At 47.9% G+C, this 27,446-nt stretch overlaps 2 long non-coding RNA genes across 3 annotated transcripts in view; both read right to left on the bottom strand.

The window, feature by feature from the left end:
* The window catches only part of LOC135916392 (uncharacterized), a 365,570-nt gene that overhangs the window by 36,569 nt on the left and 301,555 nt on the right, over nt 1–27,446 (bottom strand). The window lies entirely within an intron of this gene.
* LOC139047407 (uncharacterized) lies at nt 12,714–26,475 on the bottom strand. The gene is made up of 3 exons (XR_011507145.1): nt 26,051–26,475; nt 24,814–24,919; nt 12,714–13,806 (listed from the first exon to the last, which is right to left on the bottom strand). It is a non-coding gene; the product is annotated as an uncharacterized lncRNA (long non-coding RNA).

The following is a 27,446-nucleotide window of genomic DNA, read 5'->3' as shown; positions in this document are numbered from 1 at the left end:
TCTGCGTAAAAGCAATTGCACGACCTGCAGTTGTACGACCGCAATGTTAGAACACAGTGTGAGGATCCCAAAGGCTGTAGATAACCTTACTATCGCCTTGAATGCTTCACCCAAGCGAAACAGCGGTTCTTCTTTCTTTTAACTGGATTTTTTCCCCTCTATAAAGCTAGCGATATCTCGCTTTATATGGCACGAGTGCAGTTTTTGTGGCTGCCGTATGATGGCGAATCTCGGAGGCCACGAACCACCACAGTGCTTACGGCAACGCGAGACATATTTCTGTGATGTGCATGGAGGTTTCACGATGAAATATTTCTTTCTTTCTGCACATTCAACTCAAAAGCCCGATGCTATTGATGGTTGGTTTTACAGTTCTACTTGCGCAGCATGTTACGCATAAAATTTCAAGAGCCTTCAGACAATATAACCTGTAGATAGGCAGCAAATCTTTGGGGGCTCTGTAACGTAGCCTTTAGGTGACAAAGTTTCTGTCTTGGCTCTGTTGACAGTGATTTTCCTGCGGGTGTTCGCTAATGTAGATAGCGTCATATGCACCACAATATGATGGACGTGGCAGCATCTATACCATATACTTTTCTCTCGAACGTGAGTCCGACAAGCCCTCTTGTGCACATTTCATGAAGGCTTCGTATGCTTTTGCCAACAAACAGGCGCCAGAAACTTGAAATGAAAGACGCATGAAGCGTCATGTAGTCGGATGGTACGTACTGTGACATAAATTTCGCTCAAAATCATTTTAAGCTCTCCGGAAGCCATAAGACATCGCGAATAATGTATTTCATTTTCAACATCCCTGAAGCTCTTTTTATTTTGTTAAACGTGAAGGTATGCTCAATATCCTCGTGACCATGACCTCGTTGTGTAATTTACACAGAGGGTGCTCTCGGAATGAAAATATTTAATGATTGCAAAACTTAAATTAACACGACGTTTACAGAGGCGAACACACAATCTCTTAACTTCAAGATGTGTAAGAACGTCCCTCATTAAAACGCATAAGTTTGCACGATATCCTATACATTCCAGATACCTATACAATGAAGTCCTGTAGATAACATTTTGCGCAAGAAAAAACGTGTGTGCTGCATGACTTGTCCTGACAAATCAGAATATTAAACATACCATGTGGAACCCTTCAAAAGAGCCGCTAGAGTCATTGCGTCATAGCACTGAACAGCAGCCGTGAATAAGCATGTGGGAAGCAGCGCATTAGCAAAGCTAAACGAAACAACATATCTTGCATATATCAGTTGTCGGGGAGTATGCGAAATCATTTCATGGCAAACCACTAGTGAAGTAAGTGCCCCGTATGCGGTATCGGTGTTCTTGCTCAGTATATTTTAATTCGCTTGCGCTTCTGACTTTTCCTTTAACCAGCACATTAGGGCTTGGGAAACTTTAAATAGTAACCAGCTATAATAGCGAAGTTGATCAATCAGGCAATAGAAAAGGCATACAATTCTTTATGGCGTGGAATGTCTTTAGGAACTGTCCAAGGCGTCACTTGCTGACGCCGCAGCGTAACGAAAGCATGCTATAGAATTATCGCACATATCTTTGGAACTATACCTCCACGCGCAGCTCACATTGGGATCCTCGTGTCGAGAAAGACTCGGTGCCCTTTCAGTCTATGAAGAAGGATTACCAGCGAAGCTGTCTGTAGTTCTCTATTAAGGGGTCTTAATGATGAACTGCATCACCGCTGCGGGTGGGACAAGCATCACACGATCTTAGGGATCGGCGCACGTACAGAGTGCTTAACGCCTGTTTCACCTCCAACTTGGGTCACAGTGCCACACAATTTGCCACTCTGCTTGTAAATTGATCGCAAAAAAAGCCATCGACGTGCTCGATTTATTACCGTCAATTCGTCGTGTCGCTTATGTATCTCGACTGCGGATTAATTAGCGTGAATCGACACATTTGTCCCGGTTGCTGTGACACGCCCTTTGTCCAACCCTGTCGGTAAAACAGGAAAAGTTTATCGGAAACGTAGCCCTGAATAGTCGTCGCCGTTATTTGTGCGAGAGAAAGGCGAGCTTAAAGAAAAAAAAAATGTTGTGAAACTTGATGTCGTCGTACTGTGCTGTTGCGTCTTGCATCGACGCTCGAGAACCATCCTACCTGGACCGTAAAATCAATGTCCCACATCTTTCTTCTGTCCGCACTGATTCTGAGAAATTATATATATATATATATATATATATATATATATATATATATATATATATATATATATATATATATATATATATATAGAACAAGCATGCTTACTCTATTGCAGAAAACTAACTGACATACAGTGTTGGTAAAACATACCCACATATCCTATACAAATATGGAAATGAGTCGCCTTACTAGACGCAACAAACTACATATGGCCCCCACAGTTAGGGCACAGTAGTAATTGATAAAAGACGACAAAACATTATAACAACACATGGCACTTAAATATGTAATGCAAAACGAGAAAGAAACATGCCAATCAGAAACAATGAAAGGAACGCTCAGTAGTGCTGTGAAATAAAATATTCGCGAAACTGTAGTTTAGAAACTTTGTTGAACTCGCTCCCGTACTCTTGGTATTTGTTCAACAGGTATGGGACATTGAAAGTCAGTGAGTGTTTGCCATGAGATGTGCGCCATCGCGGTAACAGCCATTTCTCGTGACCTCTAGATGGATGATCGCCTAGTTCTTTTTCCAGCCTGTAATGAATGTTCAAAAAACATTTTAGTGTCTTTATTTGAAAAGAAAAGCTGTTGGGGTAGGCGTTACTGATAAATTAGCGTGGCCTTTATGACTTGATCGAAGAGAAAGAATTCACTGGTAGAAGGGGCGTACGAAACATTTGTAACGCATCGTATCGCTTTCTTCTATAGCAAAATAATTCTGCGCAGATTTGTCAGTGTAGTTGTTCCCCACACAAGCGCGCAGAAGTGTACGCGAGCGTGGAATAGCGCGTTATATATTTGCAACTTCACCTTGCTAGGAACGAAACGGTGGCAGCGCGATTGCGCTCTACTGTTAAAGAGATTTAGCAAGAAGGTCAATAGGAGCTGTGCACGTCATATCAGCAGAGTAGGAAATCGTCCAAAATGTGATCTGCGGGACAAGCGCGTCGCCTTTTAGGCATGGCCATTCGAAGGTTCCAGTGCAATCGCTCGTGTCCACGCGCCTTCTAGAACATACTACACAATTCGCATCGCGCATACGATCAAATTAGAATACTATGGCGCCATCTCGTAGTCTCGTGGGGCGCTCTGCTTGCCTCCTCACCCTTTCGCCATACTCTCCTCCTCCACTTTCCACTTCCTTCTGTCACTGTAGCCTCCTCCTCCGCTTTCCTCCTCGCGCTCTGTGCTTTCATCTCGCTCTGCGCTCCCCGTTCACTTTCAATTTCTGCGGTGCTCTTCGCTCGTTCACGAGGGACGACGCCGCGACTTTCGCCAAAGAAACGGGCGCCTAAGAGCTGCTCTCTAAAACGGCGATAGTGATGTTACACTGTTTTATTCGTGCACTTTAGCTCCTGCACCCCAGCGCAAGCCTTTGCCTCCTTTCCGCTTCTACGCATGCTTCTTGCTTTTTCTTCAGCTGGCTTCATATCGTAACGTGTTATTGCGATAGAAATACTATGGATCTTAGACGCCCGTTGGCGTCGTGGGGCTCGCCGTCGTGCGGTCCTGCTATCGTTGGCAGAGGCGCGGGTCGTGAAGTTTAGGGTTACAAGGTATCGAGGGAGGCGAAAGACGAGAAGCGCGCTTGGCCGCAAAACACGACGGTGGCGGTTGAACGCACCATGGAGCAGGAAAAGAAACTAGGGAGAAGCGTCATTTGATTCCGTTGGACACGGCAAGCCAACCTCCTCTGACGCCGCCCCTCCCGCTCTCTGGGCCCTTGAGCACGCCCGCTTAGAGTGTGTAGGATTAGGCCCACATGGTTGCCGAATCACCCGGGATTGTTTGGCACGTGGTAACCTTTAGGGGGTCCAGCCGTCACATGCATAGAAACACGTGACAAGCAATGGGTGAGTTTGTGCTACCGCGCGCGTCTTTCTTCACTTCGAATTCTTCGACTTCAAACCAGAAGAATGTCTTGGGCGCCGGACTCATGATGTCAGAATTTTTAAAAGCGTCGATCACTTGCTCTTAACACCGCCGTCATTGGATTTGCCAGCGCTCTCACCTCGAAACACAGCCAGCACGCCCGCGCGTGCTCTGGTGTTCGTTCAAATCAGCTGTTGTGCACCGTAAACTGCGGAGTGTATTTTCTAGCTATTTTTTTTCCACCATCTGGAACTTTAAACCAACACACCCACCTACCTAACGGATGGCGGTTCGATTCGTTACCTGAATGACACAACAAAGACACGAACACGTCACACGCTTGAAGCTTCACTAACCACGGCGTGTGTTTGTCTCGCCTCGGATTTGCGTCTTGTTTAGGCTGGAGGTGGCGTTTACACACTAAACAAAAATAACGCGAAACGGGAGTAAACCGCTCGTCCTGTATCGCATTCCCGTTTCTGGGTTTTTTTTACTACGTACCAGTCGAGGTAAAAATTTACTACCATGCTGACCAAGGTTTTTGTATGTAGAAACGAGAGTAATTTTTTAATCTGTGGGAAGGTTTTTAGGGACGATAGTGGTACTATATTTTTACTGCCATCACGAAGTTCTAGAGGCTATTCCTGAGAGTTATTTTTCAAGCCCATTCGCGAGTTTCTTGGGTCTGATGTGGGAGTATTTTTTTACCTCATTCATCCAGTTTTCTAGGCTATTCCTGGGAGTTATTTTTAGGCCTATTCTCGAGTTCGTTGGTACTGATGTCGGGGTATTTTCTTACCTCGTTATCAAGGTTTCGTAGCTCTACCTGAGAGTAATTTTTCAAGCCCATTCTGTGGTTTGTTGGAGCTGATCTCGGAGTATTTTTTTACCTCGTTCATCAGGTTTTCTCCGTTCTTTCCGAGAGTAATTTTTCAAGCCCGTTCTGGAGTTTCTTGGGCCTGATGTGGAAATATTTCGAAGACAATTGAAAGATTACAAAGATGATTTCATGGATCCCAAGCATGAGGGATTGTTTATTAGTTCTGACATGTTTCTCATAAAAAAGTCAGGCATGAGTTAATCATCACAAAACTATAGCCTTATAAGATGCTGTGATAAGCATAATAAATATTTGTACTAACACACAGACTGGGGGCTGGTAACTGCCCATTAGATCTCTCATAACAAAATAAAATACATCACAACACATTCAATGTGCAATCCCACTAAAGTACAGTGAAAACAAGCAACATACAATATAAAATCTAACTGATAAATATACAGTCAGTACTAGAGACGCTCACATAAAACTCACTGAATATGCAGGTCATTCCTTCAAACAGGCAGTTGTCCAGAACATGGGTGTGCAGTGCATTCAATGGATTAGTATGAACATAACTATGCAACATAAAAATATTGCACTTAAGGCCAAATGGCATCTGCTGCTAATGGCCATTACTGCGCTAGACAAAATGAAACAACCATGTGGTAAATACAGCAAGCATTCGTACTATCATATTAGTGCCGGCCACTGCCCACCATATCTCTCACTGCAAAAGGAAAACTATCAACGCATTCACGATGTAGTGCAACTAAAGCACAGTGAAAACAAAATGACACACAATACAAAATCTAACTCACAAATACAGAGGAAGTACTAGAGATGTTCACATTAGACACACTGAATATGCAGATCATTCCTTCAAACAGGCAGTTGTCCAGAACATGGGTCTGCAGTGCATTCAATGGATGATTATGGACAAAACTATGCAACATAAAAATATTGCACATAAGGCCACATGACATCTGCTGCTAACGGCCACTAGTGCCTCAGACGAAATGAAACAACCATGTGGTAAATACAGCAAGCATTCGTACTATCACATTAGTGCCGGCAACTGCCCACCACATCTGTCACGGCAAAATAAAAACTATCACAACACATTCAAGATGTAGTGAAGCTAAGTCAGTAGTAGAGATGTTCACATTAGACCCACTGAATATGCAGACAATTTCTTCAAACAGGCAGTTGTCCACAACATGCGCGTGCAGTGCATTCAATGGATCATGAACAATACTATGCAACATAAAAACATTGCACTTAAGGGCAGCTAGCATCTGCTGCTAATGACCATTAGTGCCCCAGCGAAATGAAACAATCGCGATAAATACAGCAAGCATTCATACTATCACATTAGTGTGGGCAACTGTCCACCATATCTTTCATTGCAAAAGAAAAACTATCACAACACATTCAAGATGTAGTGAAACTAAAGTACAGTGAAAATAAACAAGTGACACAATATACAAAACTCTTCAGTATTGCAACAAGCAAATGAGAGGGCACTAGAGATTACCATTAGACCCATCGATAGCATACTAACCCTCAAACAGCTAGTTGCCCAAGACATGGGTGCACAGTGCAATGAATGGATAGTTAGGAAGAAAACTGCAACAACCATGAGCAACATGTTCTATAAACTTTCAAACTTTCTAAAAAATGACCTCACTCAGATAAGGAAAATGGTGATTGCTAATACACACGACAAAACCTATGTGAAAACAGCCATTAACTGATACTAAAGCCCCTCCATACACGTTTCCGCCGACCAGGTTAAGTACCGCCAACCTACCCTCTTCCTCCACGCTCCTCTGCCACTCACCCCCTTAGCTTCCGGTGTCAAGCGGAATTTCCGTAGCTGCAGCTTCCTGTTCCGAGTGGAAGTAACGCTATGTTTTTCTTAACATTGTTTACTTTCGCGTCGATTAGGAGGCTTTAATTGCACCAGCTGCGGTTTAAACTGTGAATGCGATTCCATCCAAGTACCACCGCCTATTGCAATCAGTGATCTGATCGTGTTCGCTGTTTCGCGTTAACCTGCGACGGGTTGTGCCACGAGAGACAACGTACGGTGGAATGTAGTGCCTGGCCGCTTGGAGACCACTGCCGTTTTTCGTGCATTTAGAAAACAGCGACCACGAATTACTACTTCACCGGAATACAACAGCTTGTCGCCTTTGCATTCTTCTCATGGTGACTCCCACAGCTCTGCTAAGCAAGCGTGGGCGTCTCACCATCGGCAGTCAAAGCAGAAATTCCCGCAGCACAACTTCAGGAAGCGGTAACGCCGGAACCGGAAACTTTTAAACTGGAAATGCTGGAACCGGATTTGGTGTGAGGGGAAAAGGCGGCGCACAACAAAGGTTGTCGCTACTTAAGAAAGCGGCAGTGGCACGTGGATGGAGGGGCTCTAACTGATACCACTCCCCCTTGTGCTCAAAGAAAACATATGCAGCCCTTTTTCCACACAAGAGGAACACGTTGCACAACTGTATTGCAGTACTTATGGGTACAAGCCAGATTTCAATTTCGTTGCCTAAAAATTGTAGTGCTTCTTAGACTAAAAGGGAATTGAGTGTGTTGCCCTTGTCCGTTTCTAGGCATGCAGTTGTGATGGATGCCATACGCTTGTGTGACAAATTGAACATGGTGCTATAGGTACGACTACAAGGATGTATATTTGTAGCTGCCCTCAAACCCCTTCATGTTGCCAGTCAGCATCTATGGTGTATCTTTGTATTGCTCATCTAACACTGTTTACACACAGAAGGCATGTCTGAATACCAAACCACCTTATTCTCCACAGTTACTTTAAAGTGAATGCGTTGTGACAAAGTGTAATGTGAGAAGTCCATGATAAAGAAAAAAAAATAGCTAATTCAACTCCCTCCTGAATTACCAATTTCTGGGAATCCGAGCACCGGCAGGAATCCGAGCACCGGCACGATACACCGTTCTTCACGCCCGAATGATGGGTCAGTCGACCGCGGCAGTCGTATTCTTCGAAGGACCGCACGTTCCCTACTACATCATCTTCCAGAGCGTAGACTTCCGCTGCAGACCATATCGCAAGTCAGTGCAGTACTGCCGCACCTGTGGCAACACGGGACACCGCCAAGACGTCTGTCCGAAACCGATCCCAGATTTTTGCTACAAATGCGGCAAGACTGGACAAGCACAAGACCATGACTGCACACCGACCTGCAAGCTCTGCGGAGAAGCGCATGAAACTGCAAGTACAGAGTGCAAGAAGAGACTGAAGCCAAGTCCTCCACCCTACAATATACGGCAACAGCGGCTTAACAGACTACAAGAAAGAGACAACCGCTGGAGCTCCAGCAGTGAAGAGTTCCCGGAGCTGGGCACCTCGGCCACCAGCGCGAGCAGCTCCCCTAGACGCAGCAGCTCCAAGCCAATACTGCGAAGTGCTTCGCGCTCACGTTCCCGCTCTCGCTCCCGCTCAGTCAAGTGCGCGAGCTACGCCGACGCGGTAAGCGGCTCGAGCGGCTCGGGTGGTACGAGCAGCTTGGATGCATCGGCCCAAGCCGCAGTCATACGGGTCCTAGAAAACAAAAAGCAGAACCAGCAGAGCAAACTGGAGAATCAGCACAGCCAATTGCAAAGCCAGCAAAACCTCATAGACAAGCTACTCCGCAGTCAACAGAAACAGCAAGAGCTCACCGATAAACTGCTTCAAAAATGCAAAGAACAAGAACTCACAGACAAGCTGCATCAAAAATGCCAGGAGCTCGAAAACATAAACAGAGCGTCGGGAACGACGTTGACCAAGGCCGACGTTGAAGCCATAGTAGATGCAAGGTGCCTGATATTTCAAGAAGCCTTTATGAAAAACATTCACGCCACAATGGAAAAAGTAGTACAATCAGCAGTCGAAAAAACAGCCGCTACCTTCGAGAACAAGATCGCCACGTTAAACGCCAAAATAGATGGTATCGCACCACAGCTCAACAATTTTATCGCGCATGTGAAGAACAACTACATCACCAAGGCACAGCTCGAAAATTCGCGCCCCACGAGTCGGAAGAAGGCACAGGCGAACAGCCACAGCAATTCCTGCTCGGTCTCGCCCACTCGCGATCGCCGACGCGAATTCGAATCCATCGACGATGGCGATCCCTAACCACAAGGCAAAGAACCAGCAGTCAACTATACGCATATGGCAATGGAACTGCTGATCATACCGCCCTCGACACGCCAATCTACAAGAATTCGTCAAGCTGAACCAGCCGGATGTCATAGCACTACAGGAAACCAACACGCAGAACGTCCGACTGCAAGGATACGCCACATATGCACAAACCCGACGAACTGCCATATTGGTGAAGAAAACTCTGACAGCCCAAAAACATGACATAGAGAACACCCAGACCGAACACACCTTAATCGTGGTTTTACCGGAACGAAAGACGCAGAAACGCCTATTCGTGGCCAGCGTATACAGCCCGCGTCGCGACCAGCTACCGGCCTTCGATCACTTTGTACGAGAAATGAGGAAATCCACGAATGGACACCAACTCGTCATAGTGGGAGACTTTAACGCCTCGCACACGGCATGGGGCTATCATACCACCACAAAGAAGGGTGCTAGAGTGCACGATGCCGCACAGCAACACAGACTCACCCTCTGGAATTATCCCCTCCAGACCACGAGAATTGGAAACAGCGTCTCCAGGGACACAAACCCCGATCTTACCTTTACTGCGGACGTCCCCTGGGCAGAGTGGAGTCGACTCCAGGAAACCTTAGGTAGCGATCACCATATTCTCCAATTAGATGTAGCACACACCCGTAAACAGACCAAGACCGGAATTGCACGGCTAACCGATTGGAAATCCTTCAGCGACAAGCTAGATTCCGGAGCAAGCATAACTGACATTGACGCATGGCTCAAAAATGTATTAGACACAGCAGAACGTCACACCAAGATCATACAACTCGATGCCGATACACCCGCGGTCGACGCGCACCTCCTACATCTCTGGGAGGCAAGAAGTGGCCTCCTGAAGAGATGGAAGCGACAAAAGCTTAACAGAAAGCTAAAAACACGTATCGCTCTCCTGACCAAGCAGGCTCAAGACTATGCGGACCACCTCGTCAGGCAGAACTGGTACGCTTTCTGTGAAAAGCTACAGGGGACTCTGAGCACGAAGAGGACCTGGCACCTCCTACGCGCACTCCTGGCCACTGAACCCACCAAAACGAAACAGAAGCAACATCTTCACAGTCTTATCCACAACCACGCCGGATCAGAAGAACACCTCCTGCGAGAACTACAAAAGAAACTATGCGGAGACGCACCCTCTACCACGTCAACTCGCAGCAAAGAATACTCTGGAAAACCGAACCCAGAACTCGACCGACCCTTCACGCAGGCCGAAATCCACGTAGCCCTATCCATGCTGACTAGAAATACCAGCCCAGGTAAAGACAGGATCGTTAACAAACACCTACGCAACCTACCGCAGCAGGCCACCGAGGCTCTCCTCTGTTACTACAATGAGTGCTGGGAGAAAGGAGAACTGCCTGCTGTGTGGAAACACTCGGACATCACCATGATCCCCAAGGCCAACAAACCTCTCACCTTGGAGAACCTACGCCCGATCTCCCTCACCTCGTGCGCGGGAAAGCTCTACGAACATATGGTGCACGACCGCATTACCCAGTACCTAGAAGACAACGACCACCTACCAGACACCATGTTCGGTTTCAGGCAGCACCTCTCAACGCAGGATGTACTCTTACAACTAAAGGAAGGCCTTCTAGATCACCTAAACAATCGAAGCAAATACTCCATAGTGGCAATAGATGTCAAGGGAGCCTTCGATAACGTTAGCCACGACGCGATCCTCAACAATCTCGAAGGAACCAGCTGCGGCACTAGGACCTACGCATACGTCAGAAACTCTGATGGACTGCACGGCAACAGTCGGAATCTGCAACATCCGCAGTGAAAGCTTCCTACTTCCAAACAGAGGCACCCCGCAAGGGTCGGTCATTTCCCCGCTACTCTTTAACGTAGCTATGATCAAGCTACCCCCACTACTCGAGACCATACCAGATCTGCGTCACGCGATGTATGCTGATGACATCACGCTCTGGACCAGAGCTACGAACGTTGGAAGGCAAGAAAGTAGCTTACAAGAAGCCGTCGACACCATCGAAAGCTATCTCCGAAACTGCGGCCTCCGCTGCGCCCCAGAGAAGTCTGAACACCTCATCCTGAAAGCAAGAACGAGAGGCCGACCACCCAACTACGAAGAGCCTGACCCCAGCATCACACTCAACGGGACAACAATCCCGAAAGTCGACACTATGCGAATACTTGGACTCCACATCCACAAAGACGGATCGGGAGCTGCCAGCCTACCGAGACTAGAACGCGCCCTTTCGCAACTAATGCACCTCGTCAAACGGATCTCAAGCCAAAGAAGCGGGCTCAAGGAGCAAGACACTCTAAGAATAATACAGGCGCTCCTCACCAGCCGCATCACATACGGAACGCCGTACCTGGCTTTAAAGAACGCTGAAATAGAAAAGCTGAACATCATGATAAGGAAGGCAATCAAAGTCGCCCTGGGACTACCCGCCATGGCCTCTACATCACGTCTCCTTAAGATGGGCGTCCACAACACGCGGCAAGAGCTCGCCGAAGCGCTCAAGAACAGCCAGCTGGAACGACTCAAGCTCACGCCCACAGGGAGATCAGTACTCCGACACCTAAACTACAGCGAGACGTATGTCGCAGACACGGACAAGAAAGAACGAATACCGCCGGACGTTCGAGAGTGCATTTGCATCGCACGTGTCCCGCGCAACATGCATCCCATATATCACAAGAGCAGGAGACAGGCTAGAGCCAACGCCATCAAACGAAGTTTCAGGCATGACCCGAATGCCCGCTACACCGACGCGGCCAAGTATTCGCATCGAAACGCGTACGCTCTGAGCGTCGTAAACTCCCAAGGCTCCGAGCTAGCATCGGCAACCGTCAAGGCAAGCAACCCGGAAACGGCTGAAGAAGCGGCAATCGCTCTCGCCACCACCACATGCAGAGACGCAGCGGTTATATTCACCGACTCTCAGGCCGCCTGCAGAAACTTCTTGAGGGGCCGCATCTCGGCCGATGCACTCAAGATACTAAAAAGACGAAACACTCCGCTCCCGTACACCTGCGTAACGTGGGTACCCGGACACGAGGGCCTAGAGGGGAACGAAGCGGCCCACGCCGCTGCCCGCGAGCACGTCAGCCGGGCTCCCCTCTCCCCACGCGCTCTCGGACCCGTGACAGAAGAGGCGGAGGCCGTATCCACCAACTATTCGGCCATATTGCAGCATTACAGGCTCGAGCGTCGAGTGTACCCTCCACCGCACCCTAAACTCGACAAAGAAAGCCTAATCCTTAGACGCCTGCAAAGTAATACGTACACGCACGGAACGATAATGCATCGCCTCTACCCGACGCTCCACGGCTACCTCTGCCCACTTTGCAACGTACCCGACACTCTGGCACACTTGCTCCTGGAATGCCCGTGGCAGGAAGGCAGCGAAATGCAACCAGAAATGCACGCAAAACGAGCAATAGAAGCAAACGACCTATTCGAAACGTGGGAGGCCAAGCTAACCCTCGGGGACCTGGAAGACCAGCGACAACTCGTCGCCAGGGCCAAGAGGGCAGTCGAAGCCAGAGGGTTCCTGGACTAAGGAGCCCTCCCACCTTAGGGTGAAACCCGGCCTCGCTCGGGACACTGTTTCGTTTAATAAAAGTTTCTCTCTCTCTCTCTGGGCCATTAAGTTTTGCATAATACACTTGTGGTGATTAACACAGAGCCACGTTGGCCTAACCCTAGTGGCACAGGATATCCTTCAAGTTATCAGTTGGTACAGAATCATTGAGCATGCTGCTGGTGCTTTTGCCCCCGCTGAGAATACCTGTGGAATACTAACACACATTTTGTTGCTGAAGGTCCATTACAGAAATACTAAAGTGAAACAGTAAATCATTTTAGACTAATAAAACAATCTTTCAGAACTGTATTCATGAACATTGTGGCAATAAGCGGATTATTAGATGAGAAAATGAAGATTTAACTTTCATTTTTCAAGTTTTATGCAGTGCCCGCACATCAGTGTGGAGTCATACTTCAACTAAGTATATTCTTTGACACCTTTACAACAGAATTCATCAATATTGGCCAGTAGAACATTAGCTAGACCCGAACAGACACCGTCAAATTCCATATCACAGCGAGCTGGTGCAGGAACTATAAGGTGGTGGTGGCGACACCAGTTTTCGTTTTTGCAAGTTATCTGGCTTATCAAGCCAATTCTCATGGTGGGAGTTGTTTTTTCGGTGTTGTAGAAGAATGATTTAATAAAGCTCAAATAAATTTTATTTTTCGTGTCCCTTTAAAGCAAGCACTGTGCTACATGGCTTGGGCAACCTGTCAGCCACAGAACCCACGAGTGCTTTTGTTAGGCAAAATAATTTTGACAGAAACTTTCTTGAGGATATGCATCTGAAAATTTTTTTGCCTAGCAATAGTTCTTGTAAAAATTGACTAAATCCAATGCTTTCACCTGCGGCTTTGTGTAGCAAAAATCCAGAAAGCAGTGCTCAATAAATGTCAAAATCCTGTGGGCCTTTTTCGAGTAGATAATGTGGAAGACCCAGAACAAAGCGAAAAGGCAGGCCAGGCCTGCCAGCAGTGACGCTGTCACAAACAATCGCTGCGCATCCATGTGTAGCGCCTCCCTTCAACCTCTTTTGTAAAAGGAGCCTTAAGGAGGCCCCCCGCAAACTGAAAGCCCGAGTTGTTAGCATCCAGGCGCAGCCTCTTCAGCAGGCCCTTTTCAACATATACACCGTCGCCGATGTCTACCTGTGAAACAACAGAACAAGCACAGATTAATTTTCTACACTTTTGATCAAGGAAAGGTTAGAAAATAAGGTAAGGTTTGCAAAAACGGAAGTAGCTGCTTCCTGTTGATACGGTTTAAAGAACAAAGTACCCTTACGTATACCATACATGCGTTGTGCTGAGCTGTGTACTTTCACCTAAGACTAGAAAGTATTGGGAACTTCAATGCAAAAGAAAGACATTCATCTGCCTAGCTCTAAGCAAATGCGTTCCACCCCTTGGCACAGAATGAAATCTGGTGCTGTTCTAGCGGTTAGCACACATTGAAAGCTTCAAGCCTGATTTAGTATTAGCCAAGGGTCAAGCTGTGCTCGATTATAGTCGGATACAACTTTAGAAAAACGGGCCTTTACTCCTCCGAGGCGGATGCACACGAGCATCCACTAATGGGTGCACACTCTGGACTGACGTCATGCGCCGGACGGCCGGTGGCCCGCCGTCGAAGATGGCCGCCCGGGCTTCGAACTGGGCCAAGTCGCGTCAGCTGTGCGTGTCAATGCCTCGTCACAGTGAATTCCCAATCTGTTTGTCATTGTCTATCATGCCGGAAATATTACTGCGAGCTTACAATGCGGCATCGGTGCCGCGTGCGTTTATTCTAAGCCGTGATCCGGCGAAGAAAAATTGCAGCGAGCATCGCTGATGCTGCGCTACGCTTTGTCTGAAAATAGAATGCCTCGGTGATTGCTGCACACACATCCTGCCCATGTCTTTTTTATTTCGCTCCTGAGTGAAGTTAAGACAAGAAAAGTTTGCCAAAGTCTGGTGCCTGCTGTCAGCGGCGGGTGAGTTCGTGTACCGTGTCGCTGCATTTTTCGTTGGACGGGGTAAAGTGATGGAGCAAAACCATTCTGAGGAGAAATTAGAAAAGTGTGCGCGCGTGAAACAAACCTACGAGCGTCTCAACAGAAAATATTTGACAAAGAAGCCTCCAATGCAAAGATTTGTCGCCGTCAACTTAGCGTGAGTGATCGTTGTCAACAGTGAGATAGCCGAGCGTCTAATGGCGGTGTTCGAGCGTTGTGTATAGCACCGTCGATTGATTTCTTTCCACCAGTGCTCACCGTGCACGCAAGCTGTAGAATGCGTGCTGTGGCACAGTCACGCATAAGTTGTGTTGCCAGCGTTCCTGCTTCCATGCGTGTTTGCACTTACTCATATTTGTCCTTTTATTTTATATTAGCATTTGTTTTTGATAGTTTTCGTTCAGCAAAGTCCTTACACATTTTCATTAGCCAATCTCACTCAAACCACTAACTCCTGTACACTGCAGGACTGGCCTCTTCCATCTCATTAAAACCTTTCTCACTGGTCTACCTCGTCTTCTCAACCTGCCTACTCGCTGCGTTTTGTGTCCTTGTTTCTTGTATTGTTGCTGCAATGTGATTAACCAACTTGCTCAAAAGATATTTTGATCGCCTATCAAAACAGAAAGGTTTAGAGATACATTTTCTTAAAAGCGTCATGTGGGTTGCACAGCAACTTTGCCTCTTACCTCTGCTCACGTTTATGCATCAGTGCATGTGGCAGCTAGCCAGAAGTGCACATGAAAGGCTGCATATTGTGAAACACCTTGCTATGCTGTTGCATTTTTCATGCATTCAGTCTTAGTAAACAAACGGTTTCGCTGCCTATCACATATGATGGCGAAAATTTTCAGCACGAATAACAATGTGTAGCGGGGTGTGATTTCTGTCTGACGCTTTCGCCGTTGCAAAGACATTCTTCAGTGAATGGAGCCCAGCAAAGCAGTGCACTGAGAGCTTTTGCAACTTTCACCATTTATTACTTCACAAATGACATTGTCTGAACCTGGCCGTTGATCGACATGCCGATGGCTTGTAAATTAAATAATTGCCTCAATACAACAAATTCAACTTCACTCAGCATTTTTAGCACAATGCTAGCAGAGCTATTCAGGGTGAATAATTGTGCTTACATTGGTGTTACTTGCCCGGTCAGATAAATAAATACAACAATGACTGCGGTATGACTGTGATTTGACGTGCAGACTGCTAATGGTGCCTTTCAAGCGTGCCCTCGACTACTGCTATTAATAGCTACCCGACTGAGTATATTGGGCCTAACTAAGCTAATGATGTTTGATAATTGTTCTTATTCGCATTACTTGCCTAGGCCAGGTAACCAAAATAAACAATGCCACCACATGAATGTGTGTTTGCATGCAAGCTGCCAACAGTGGCTGTCACTGTCGCATTGGTTGCTGCCGTTTCACCAACAGTGGTGACGGCTTGACTGGGCTTTGACGTGCAGACTGCTAAAGGTGCCTTTGAAGCGTGCCCTGACGACTGTTATTTCATCACAGGGCCCGTCATGCTCATAGGTGGCTGCCCACTAGAGTATTTTGGGCCTTCTGACATTGGCATTATTCATCTCAACGGGCTGGAAAAAACAGTAGGGGCAGCACAACTGCACGCAAAGCACAATGTGCTTTGGCGTGCAGGCTGCTAAGAGTGGCTGTCAATTTCATTCAGGTTGACTACTGCTCTTTCGTGTGAAGCTGGACAGTGGCTGCCCGAATGAGCATTTCGGGCCCCACATAGTTATTCAGAGTTAATAACTGCATTTGCATTCAGATTTTCCGGCATTTCAGCACGTTTCCATGCCAACGCTTATATTGAGCATGATCTGTGCAGGACGTTGCTTTTTCAGAATTGGGCTTCCATTAGAAGGAATATGTCATCAAATGAACCGCTTATTTATTTGAGAGGTCACGGGAGAATGCTTGGCTGCTGTGCTTGACACACAGTACACCGCTTCAGTGATGGGAGATCCATTGTTGCGTTTGCCGAGGTATGTGTGGCTGGCAGGAGGTCTGGACCTCGCTTCACGCAGTCAGAGACGAGGAGAGTTTTCTCTGCGAATAATTCTTTATACAATGTTTACATGTTGTCGTCGTTATCAGGACAGAGACAACAGAGCAGCTGCAAGCTGCTTAAATAACACCCCTCAGTCCAAAGATCCCCCAGACAGTCCCCAAGGACGAAACATGGCCGTGAGAGAGAGGGTCTGGGCAAACTCCGGGGTCCTAACGCCACTCTCGGTGGCCGGCGCTTCCTTGAACCGCGCTGCGGCATCAGGACGATTTGGCAGTTGGTCAGAATGGTGCGCCGGGCAAGTTTTATGGCCCGCATAGGACAAAGGGAACCAATTGCAAGGCACCGGGTCGAAACACAGCCCTCCTTTGGAAACTGTCCCAAACACAGTGGGAGTCGTTTGTGGTGTGGGCGCCGCCGGAGAAAGGAGGGGAGGGTTGCAATGCTGCCGGGACAGGGAGGGGCCAAATAGCAGTCCGTGATCCGGTGGCTGCTTCCATCGTGGACGCCGTGCAGCCGCGAGGAAACTCGAGCCGTGCACGTAGTCGTGTCCGAAGCAGGCAGGCACCATGCGGGGATGAATGCTGCCTCGACGGTCGACAAACCATAGCACTGGCCTTCCGTCAGGCAAATCCCAGGGCACAAACATAACAAAATATACGCTTCGAGAACTCGTTAGTGATCTTCTCGATCGTCGGTATCTCGTTGTGGTGAAAGAAATCGTGCACACGACCTCAGCGCACACGTGTCCTACTTCGTGCTGCTTCTTTTCTCCACATTTTGTGGGCGTTTTCGTGAGGGCGTCGATAGTTTGGCACCCAAAATATATATAGCTTTAACACGGTGCTTTCGCTGACACTGAGAAAATGCCATGCAGAGTTGCTCTTTCTACTTTTGCCACTTGCAATGAAGCTAAAGAGCAGACGACGGGCAGCGTTGTGGAAGGCACGGGGTTATTTTTCTGTTGCGATCTGGCATGTGCTGTAGCACATGAGAGCTCCACTAAACCAGTCATCAAAGTCTTTATTTATACTGGGAATTGCGCGTTTCCTAAGCACGATTTTTTGAGCGGGATTATTTTAGTCGCGGAGGCAATCGGACGTCGCGCTTCATTCATCTGGACGGGGCCTCCCCTTTTTTCTAAATTTGTATCCGACTATAGTGACGCACAAGTGCTCGAGAACTATTGAACAAGACGCAATTGTTTTCGATTTACTGACTGCACTTGGGTGTAAAGCTTCTGTCTGAGAAATGAATAAACCACATACACAAGCAGCATTTTCTTAGTTAGCACAGTCTTTAATAGGTACTGATACCTTCAATTTAGAAAGCCCTGTATATTGGGCCTCATCAAACTAATTTCATAAAAGGTTTGGCAAGGTAGAAGCATAGAATTTTAGAGTCATTAGAAGACAGGTGAAATGAGTTATTTATTGCAATTATTACTCAAATTTAAAATTTAGACCACTCATCCCAATGAGAAATTGATGCAAACAGTTTGTACATGCCACATAAGCATTTAGATATCAAAAATATGGATTAGAGAAAACCTTTTCTAGGAGGTTCATTATTGCAAGCAGTCATGCCCTCGAGGAGAGAGAGAGAGAGTAAACTTTAATGAGCACCAGCAGTTCAGTCGGCTGGGCCTAGGCCTCCCACGATGGGACGTCGAGGTCTTGCCTCTTCGCCGCTTCGTAGGCCTGCTGGGTCGCCCAGAGTTGGTCGTCGAGATGGGAGCTGCGCAGGGCGGCGTGCCATCTCGGCGAGAGGGTCACGGGATTAAGGTCTGGGTATTGATGTTTGCACTCCCATAGCATGTGAGGGAGTGTTGCCGATTCAGTTTGACAGACCTTGCACGTCTGGCTCGGGTAGATGTCGGGGTATATAGTGTGATAGCGTGTGAGGGAGGGGTATGTATTCGTCTGTAACAGGCGAAGGGTGGTTGCCTGTGCCCTGTTTAACTTGCGGTGAGGGGTGGGGAAGGTTCTTCTTGCAAGGTAAAATGACTTTACAAGGTCGTTGTACCTTGTAAGGCGGTCGCGTCCTGCGGGTGCACCTGCACCGTCTCCTGCACGGTTGACTAGTCCTCGTGCTACGGAGTGTGTAACCTCGTTGAGGTTGGTGAGGTGCGGGTGGACAACGCCGGCGTGTGCTGGGATCCAGACGAGTGTGATTTGATTTTCAGGCGAGTGCGGGGCTTGTCGTAAGATACGGAGTGATTGATGAGAAATACGACCTTTGATGTAGTTGTTGACTGCTGTGCGAGAATCACTCAGTATAGTGTGACAGGCTGGGTCAAGAGTGGCCAGAGCGATGGCCACTTCCTCGGCCGTCTCGGCATTTTTGGTAATGATGCTGGCAGCATGTCGGAGCAAGCCGCCTACTGTGGTAACCGCCGCAAAGCGCCGTCCATCTTGGTATTCAGCTGCGTCGACGAAGGTGACGCCCGCGGTGTTGGCGTAAGCTTTGATGAGGGAAGTAGCTCGTGCCTTCCTACGTTCTTTGTTGTAGTCTGGGTGCATGTTTTTCGGAATAGGGTCGGCGTGTATCCATTGCCGAATGTCGCGTGGTATTGGGTGTTTGTCTCCATGTTGACGGTGGTAGGTGATATTAAGCTTGTTTAGAATGCTACGGCCCGTTTCCGTGAGAGTAAGCCGCTCTAGTTGAGATCGACGTTGGGCCTCGATTAACTCGTCTAGCGTGTTATAGATACCTAATTGTAATAGAAGTTCCGTGCTGGTGTGGTTGGGTAGTCCTAAGGCCTGCTTATAGGCTCCTCTAATGATGATGTCCAGTTTAGTCTTTTCAGCTTTGTACCAGTTGAGAAAGGGCGCAACGTAAGTAATGTGACAGACGATAAAGGATTGGACAAGGCGGATGAGGCTTTCTTCCTTCATACCCGCTCGCCGGTTGGTCACTCGTTTCAGCAGTCTGGATGTATTGGCGGTCTGTCGAAGGATCTTTGAGATAGCCGTAGAGTTAGCTCCGTTGGCTTCTATGGTCATACCAAGAACGCGGATGCAAGGGACCACGGGTATGGGTCTGCCATCCCTCAAGTGGAGTTCGATTTCCTCGTATTGGCGTTTAGTCGTGGAGCCCCGCGGGGGGCGTCCACGGAGTGTGGGGCGATATAGGAGAAGCTCCGACTTTTCAGGGGAACAGCGGAGTCCCGTGTCTTCAAGATAATTTTCTACGATGTCAATGGCGTCTTGTAGGGCAGTTTCGATTTGGCCGTCACTGCCCTTTGCAGCCCAGATTGTAATGTCGTCGGCGTATATGGTGTGTTCAATGCCGTCGAGTTTTTGTAGTTCCTGTGCTAATCCAAGCATAACCAGATTAAACAGTATTGGGGAAATGACAGAGCCTTGCGGTGTGCCCGTGCTGCCGAGGGAGAGTTCCTCCGATCGGATGTCTCCGACCGACAGGAAGGCCTTCCGATTGGATAGAAAGTCTCTTACGTAGTTGTAAGTGCGTTCTCCAAGGTTGAGCAAGGAGATACGCTCGAGGATGGTGGAGTGCCTTATATTATCGAAGGCGCGCTCGAGGTCGAGGCCCAAGATCGCCTTCGTGTGACGAGATTTGCCATCTAGGATTTGATGCTGAAGTTGGAGCATAGCGTCTTGGGTGGAAAGATGCTGTCTAAAGCCAATTATCGAGTGGGGGTAAGCGCATGTGTCTTCGAGGTGAGTGTTTACACGGGTTAGGAGTGCGTGCTCCATGACCTTGCCTACACTTGAAGTTAGCGATATGGGCCGGAGATTGGCGAGGCTAGATGGCTTACCGGGTTTGGGGATGAGAATTACTTTGGCCGTTTTCCATGTCGAGGGAATGGATCCCTGGCGCCAGCAGTTGTTGATGTATTCGGTGAGTTGTTGCACCGAGGGGTCATCTAGATTTCTTAGTGTTTTATTCGTAACACCATCTGGGCCTGGCGCCGAACGGCTGTTCAGCTTATGTAGGGCAGCATGAATCTCTGCCACGCTGAAGTCTTCATCAAGGGCAGGGTTGCAGGTCCCTGTGTATGGGCCGTGAGGTTGAGTGGGCCCAGATGGGATGTACTTTTGACATAAGCTCTTCTTAACGTGGTCCTGGCCATGCGTCTTGCTTTCTGTGAATAAAAGCTTGGTGAGGCGATCTTGTTGATATGAGCGGGTGGTGGTGCTATCAATCAAATGTTTGAGGATTTTCCATGATCGGGGGTGGTGGAGTTGCCCGTCTAGAGAGTGACAGAGCTCTGTCCATTGCTGTTGATTTAGAACGCGGCAGTGAGCTTCAATTTCCTTGTTGAGAAGTGCGACCTTCCGTCTGAGTCTTCTATTGAGCCGTTGTCCCTTCCATCTAGAGAGGATGGATGATTTGGCCTCGATAAGGTGAGCGAGTCTACTGTCCATGCGCTCAGTCGGGGCGTCTGTTGTGATAATGCGGGTGGCCGATTTAGTATCAGACAGTAGATCGCATGACCATGATTCTATGTCGGTAATGGGAGTGTCCGTCGTTGCTGTTATACGGCGTTTACGGAACGCATCCCAGTCCGTCCAAGTAAAGTCCCTTGTTCTTCTCATAACGGCTGGTAGGTGTGGGAGAGTAATTTCGATGATAGAGTGATCACTCCCGAGGTCGTGTTGGGTGTTGCGCCAATGGGCGTTGTCTGCGTTTTTGGTGAAAGTGAGGTCTGGCGTCGTGTCTCGTTCAGTAGAAGTGCCGAGGCGAGTGGGGAAGGCTGGGTCAGTAATGAGTGTAAGCCCGAGATCATGGGAGTCTTGCCATAAGTTACGACCTGCAGCAGAGCTGTGTCTGTAACCCCATCCTGTGTGCGGGAGATTGAAGTCACCTCCGATGATAAGGGGGCTGCTGCCTGCGGTGTTAAGGGCCTTTTTGAAGAGGGTTAGAAATCGGCTATGGCGTTGAGATGGAGTATTGTAGATATTGAGGATAAATATTCCTTCCTTTCGTTTTCTGTGCGGGATGAGCTCAATGAAGAGGTGTTCGGTGCGCCGATCGTTCAGGTCGTGTTCGATTGCGGTAATTCTTTTTCGAACGAGTGTGGAGACTCCGTGCGGAGCGTTGTTCGCATTGAAAGAGTTATATCCTGGAAGGCTGACCGGATTATTGTGCGTTTCCTGGAGCAAGATTACGTCGGGTTGACATGCAGTAGTACGGAGGTGTTGACGGAGAACGGGTTGTTTATGGAGGTAGCCTCGGCAGTTCCACTGCCACAATGTTGTGTCAGTTTTTGTGTGGGCCATGATGAAAGATAGGGGATGCCACAGGTGGCAGGGTGGCGGCGACGGTTCCTGTGGTGTCCATGGCTACGGTTCGAGCGGTGGAAGCGGTGTGCGTGAAAAGGGTTTGAATATTAGCTTCCATGGTGGTGACTCTGTGCATAAGGGCGATTAGAGAATTCTGTAAAGTTTCCACCGTGCTTTGGAGTGTCACGAGCATATCCTTGACCTCGGAGCGTACTTGGCCCTGAGCTCCTTCTTGGAGGGCTCGCTTTTTGGGGGCTGGTCTTGAGAGTTCTTCGGTTTGGCTGCTGGTAGCGGGTTCTGGGATGTTAGGTGTGGGTTGGGTTTTGGGTTGTTTGAGGCTGTGAACCTCCTGGGTAAGCTTTTGGATTAAATCACGCATAATTGCGTTTTCTTTCTTAAGGTGTTCTATGTCTGTGTTTTCTGTGTTGGGTTTAGGCAGTGGGGGGGATTTCACGTGACCCTCTCGCGAGACGCCCGTCAAGGCCTCTGCGAAGCTCACCTTTTCTGAGGTATATCTGGCTCCTGGAGTCGACGTGGATCTTGATCTGGACCGACCTCGGTCCGACCTCGGTCTGGAGAGGGAGCGGGACCGGCACCGGTGCTTGGTCTCCATGGAGGGGAAATCTTCTGACTGAAGGGCTGAATGCCGTGCTACTCGGCGTTCTCCGAGGCGTCTTCGTATATTGTACGGCGTTTTGTATCTGGCAGTACAAGCTTTGTCCGCTGTGGAGTGGGGTCCACCACACAACATGCACTTGGGTGTACACTGGTGATCTTGATCTGGGTTGCGAGCTCCGCAGCCCCGGCAGATCTTGTTATTAGGGAACGGGCAAACGTCCATGCGGTGCCCGAGACGGCCGCAGTGGTAACAGATGTCGATCTGTTTGCGGTACAGGGAGCATGGGATTAATGTTGCGCCATACCGAACCATGTATGGTACGTCAGGTCCGTCGAAGGCAATGACGATGGTCGTGGTGGAACCGATTCGCTTTGCGGCCAGGGCTAGAGGATTACGCTCATTTATGATGTTAGCATCGACTTGTCTGGCGTCATCGGTGAGAGGGATGCCTCTGATGACTCCTTTGGTGGTATTATCTGGGGCGGCCTCGTACGCGCTGACCTCGTGGGTTACCCCGTTGACTTGGATGGACTTGATTCTTACGTACCGGTCCGCATTTTGCGGGCTCGGCGTGCTGATCACCATGATGTTTTGCTGGTTGTTCGAGCATATTGTGTCGTTTTGACTGGCTTCTGAGCTAAGTTGCGCTGCTTGAAGAATAGCTGCAGTTACTGTAGGGCTGCCGACCTTGGTAATATTGAGTGCTCCTTTGGGTCTGACGATGATCTTGATCTCATTTGCTGGTAGTGGGAGCATGCGCCCGGCCTTGAGAACCTGAGTTCTAACTTGCTGCCTGGGTCTATAGCGAGGGCGAGAGTCTTGCGTCCTAGTTTGCTGGTCTTGGGATAGTTTTCGGCTCCACTGCTCGTCTGGGCGACGGGCGGTACACCGACGGGAACGGGCGGTACACCATCCCATCTCGGCGGTTAACTCTTCTGGGGAAATATCTTTGCCACATACTTGGACTTCCATGCTTCGCAGATTTGGCCAGGGGCTTGTGCGTCGTAGCAGAGCTCGCACGGACACGCGCGGGAACGTGCCAGGTAGCCTGGTAGGCCGAGCACCTGGCGCACGCGCTTAGCCTTAGCGCGGCGACGGCTTGATCGTAACACAAAAGTGGTCGCAGTCCCGGAAAAATAAATGCCCTCGAGGAGAAATAACTTCTTTTTCTGTAGGCAGAAATGAGGCTCGAGTATTTTATTGACACATATATATGCCCATGCATATATGTTATCTCTGTTGTAAACCTTTTTTTCATGTATATGCAAGGTGTGTGTGTAACATCTCATTGTGCACAAAATCAAATCCATAAGAACCCGACAAGAAGCTAAACAAACAAGAGAGCAATCCCAGTGACAAGCCATGTTAAACCAACGAGGTAGCCATCTCAGTAACAAACCGTATCAAAAATTTTACTGAGATGAATTCTGACCTTTGAAACATAACATGTGTATATGAATACTATCTACATTAGAGCAATGGGCAACTTTAAGCAATGGCTACGCCAACATCAGAACGATGTGGATGAGAAAAGAGTGGCATCAACTGCTTTTTCAGAGCATGCAGCAATGACTAAACACAATAGTGACTGGATAGTGTCTAGCATAATCGGTCAGGAAAGAAATTGGAAGCCATGCCTGTACCCGGATTCCCTGGAGATGCAATCAACAGGACACACGTTTATCTGAAACCAAGGAGCCCACGCCCATCTTATGCTAAAACTTACTTAATTAAATATGCACTTCCACTTTTTTTAGCCTTATTGTGAACAAGGCTTCCATATGGAAGCCAAAATGTATTGCTTTTAATGTTGTATTTGGTTGGTCTATATCTGTCTTTGTCATGTTTCATACCGACCACACAGGCTTCTCTGAAACTCTTGATGATACAACTATTGTGCGAAAGCATTGCTTAAGGCACTTTTCCGTAAACCATGTCTTTAGGTGGTACAACGCATTTTTCTAGACACTCCAGAGCACATTATTCAAGGCACGAAACCTCAATTCATGGTTCTTAAAAAGGCATTTTGGCTAGATTAATATAGTCTATATGGAGTATATAAGGCATAATTACTCAAGCACCCAATTATATTTAACTCAAAGGAGGCTACTTTAGGTAAATTCATTAAACTGAGGGCACTCTACCAAAACATAAAATTCGTGATCAGCCACTAGAAATCCTGAAAATGGCAATACAGTAAAATGATTGTATATAACACAAATGTATCCTACAACTCGAAAGGCAGCACCAGTTTTGTACGCACCTTTGAGAAAGCGCACAGATCACGTGCTTTATTGTCGTGCTGTCCAGCTTCCAGCAGTGCAGCAGGTTCCTGCTCGATGCAGGGATGCCTCCAGAATCCGCATAGCCTTCAAAAGTAAGAAATGTTTAATTTATTGTGCTGTGAACCTGGGAATTTGTGATTTACCAGTGTCATGCGGAATTGCAAAGAGAGCCTCACACAGCCAGCTGCATGAATTTGCGCCTGGTTGCACAAATGTCTTTTTGTTATATCTAAGGAAGTTACACTGATATTTTGTAACAAGTGAAGTTTCAGGAAGGAACGAAATCAGCAACAACAGGCTACCAGGACAATCAAAAACAAAACTCATAATGCAATAAAACGTGGCGCATTGGATTAAACAAAAATATTGAGCACATGAAAAGCATTCTGAAAGCTAGATCGCGATTTTGTAGCGATGCTATTCCTTTTCGTTATTCGTTAGTGGTCTGACCGCCGCCCCGGCCCGTGCTACGTACTGGAACAGCCGGCCGTTTGCGGTGGGCGACAAGAGTGGTATAGAATCGAGGGGTAAGTATCGCGTCAAAATCGCAGTCCTTACTTTATTATGCACTACCGTATAACCTACGATTGCAAGAGCTGGCATCCCGTTCGTAAGAATTGGTTGGTCTATGTCTTTCTTAAAGGCCGGTGCCTGAAATGTCTGGATTAAAAATAAACTTCGTTACTGTAATATCGGCCTATGTCGGGTTTGCAACATAGAAGACAAATACGCGAAGACACTCAAGAACATAAACAATACACAGCTTTTCGCGACGTGGTCCTCCAAACCAAACTGTATACATACAAAAATCTTCATACAAGCTTCTATCCGCTTAAGCGTCAAACATAGGAATCGTGTGCCAACGCGCGAAGCCCATGATACATCGACGGATACATTACACATGTACTGTACTTGCGGGAATGCATATATAACGAATAACATCTTGCCAGAAAACTACCGAACGAACAGCAACTTTCAGTTTTTTCATAATTGTGTGCCCATTCAGGCATAGCAATCAAGGCGGGTAGCATATATTTTACAGCAGAATGCAAGTACGCTGTAACATCAGAGGAAGCCTTCGTGAAATTGCTTGCTAAATGTGCACAGCAAGACGGCCAACCTACGATCAGAAAGCGCTTTGCTCTAGCTAGTTACACAACGTTCATTACGTAAATCATAAGTTCAAGAATGCGCGCAAGGGCCAAACTTGCTTACCTTTTAAAAAGACTTGGCCAACGCTCCTTCGTCTCAAAGGTACCGAGGCACCGACGTCTTTCTGGCGCAAGCACTGTAGAACTTCCGATGAACTCCAGCTCCACAAAAGCACAACCTTCAACAGCCTACGATTCGATTCGATTCGAACCTTCAACACTACGATTCGAAGCTCCAGTACCAGACTTTTCACGAGAGCGCGGGCAGGCAGCTCGGCAGAACCAAGCCGGTCGTGGGCAGAACAAAGGCAGCTGGACGGGCGCTGTAGTAAGACACTCACTGTCGACACTGATAGATCGCACGAAACACACGGCGAACTAACGGCGTTACACGAGTCCGGAGGGTTTGCGATGGTTACTGCACACGACAAGGAGCACATTTTGTCTAGGCACTTCTAAAATATAACTCAAATTACTGCATTTACCAGAACCAACGTGGTACGTCGACCAAACGAATACTGCAGTGGCGCCACTGTGCGGTTTTTAGAAAAATGTGTCGTAAATGAAAAAATTACGTGTTTTTTCCTAACAACAATCGGTAGGGACACTTTAACAAATTTCTTGAGTCCAAAAGTGTTAACTTTGTATAAATATGCACTTTTTTATACGAAGTTCAAGAAAATGTACTGTATATGTATAAAAAAAAAACGAAGCGGATGTCGCCTTCAAGATTCGCAACCGTTTCAGTCGCATGCAGTTTGCAAAAGCACGGCCTTCGAAATCAGACTTTGTCGCTCAAACGAAACTGTAGCTGGGAGGAGGGCAGGCATTTAGGCCCCAATTGTTGGGTTTACAGTGCCTAGGTAGGCTTCCTTATTTATAAAGAATATACAGGGACTAACGCCGAACCATGAGCGAGCTTTAAGCAGGGGACACACCGTACGATTCGGCGTCCGATCCAACGTGCGTGTATCCGAACGGTCGAGCGGCGCGTAAGCTCCGCCCAGATCCCAGCCCCCCTCCCCCCTCCCCAGCTTGAGTTTAGATTCTCGTCGAGAAACGCAATATAAAAACTCTGCACAACACTGCTTCGCTTTACGTGAACACTGTCAATAACATTATGCCCCTGCAAGTGACAGAACACTTCACGACGGCGCGTTGTCCACTGACGGCTCCGGTAACAGCCAGCGATACGGCCGGCAGGCATAGCTAGGCGGACGCTGCGGCCGACGGCGCTCAATTCAGCCCGAGCTCGATGAAGAGGGCTTATTTTTGCCAAAACAATTAACGCTGTGCACTTAGGTAGCCCGTAATCAAATACAATTGGTTTACTCGACGCAGTCGTTGCGAAGGGCAAACGTGCAAGCGAAGCGAGCAGCCTCGCTCGGACGGTCGGTGCATTGAGATCGGTGTGTGCTGTTTGTCCGCGGAAAGGCCCTCGCGTCGCGGCTCCCGATTTC

Source organism: Dermacentor albipictus, chromosome 7, assembly GCF_038994185.2.
Source record: "Dermacentor albipictus isolate Rhodes 1998 colony chromosome 7, USDA_Dalb.pri_finalv2, whole genome shotgun sequence".
Lineage (NCBI taxonomy): Eukaryota > Metazoa > Arthropoda > Arachnida > Ixodida > Ixodidae > Dermacentor > Dermacentor albipictus.
The sequence above is the reverse complement of the archived record's forward strand: the minus strand, read 5'-3'. Positions and strand labels throughout refer to the sequence as shown.